The 691-nt window shown below is 40.1% G+C and overlaps 1 pseudogene; it reads left to right on the top strand.

Annotated features, from left to right (window-relative positions):
* Window positions 1–244: 244 nt before the first annotated feature.
* Window positions 245–362, top strand: LOC136637804 (5S ribosomal RNA; annotated as a pseudogene).
* Window positions 363–691: the final 329 nt, after the last annotated feature.

Here is a 691-nt window from a genome sequence, read left to right as displayed (position 1 = left end):
GGCACATTATCTAGTGCACTTATCTGGCTCAGTTTAAGATACTATTGAAATAAATGCTTAAATTAAGATTAACCATTCCCTCTGTATTGGGGTCAGAATTCTTTCAGATTACTAAAATGTCCCTATTGGCAGAATTGTCAATGACTGTGAATGGAGTTCAGCCAAGGCATATAAAAGGCATATAAAAATATGCCAACCTTTAGGAGCTTGCTTGGCAGGCAGAGCATGAATTTGGCTGCTCCCCTTTACCAAGTCTGTTACCCTGCACATGCCCGATCTCGTCTGATCTCAGAAGCTAAGCAGGGTCAGGCCTGGTTAGTACTTGGATGGGAGACTGCCTGGGAATACCAGGTGCTGTAGGCTTATACCATAGTCTTTCGAGACTGAAGGTTGCCAACCAACCTTCACCAAGTCCAGTACATTGGAACCACTGAGAGTGTTCCATTTTCAGGTCTTTTTTCATTCCACTAAGAAACTTCTTTCTTTGTTTTGCTAGCCCAAACATATTCAGAGAGAATATTCACTATGGTTAAATGTATTTCTTGTACTTAGAAAATGCCAGCATGTCCACTAAAATGTTTAAAATGGACTTTTGCTTGCTTATGCAATGGTTAAGTGTCCTGTTCTGAAAGCTAATTAGTAACTTATTTTCTCGACAGTGATTTACATTGCTGAAAGCTCACTTCACCAA

Source organism: Tiliqua scincoides, chromosome 1 (genome assembly GCF_035046505.1).
Source record: "Tiliqua scincoides isolate rTilSci1 chromosome 1, rTilSci1.hap2, whole genome shotgun sequence".
NCBI classification, from domain to species: domain Eukaryota; kingdom Metazoa; phylum Chordata; class Lepidosauria; order Squamata; family Scincidae; genus Tiliqua; species Tiliqua scincoides.
Note: the sequence above shows the minus strand (reverse complement) of the source record. Positions and strands in the feature narration are given on the sequence as shown.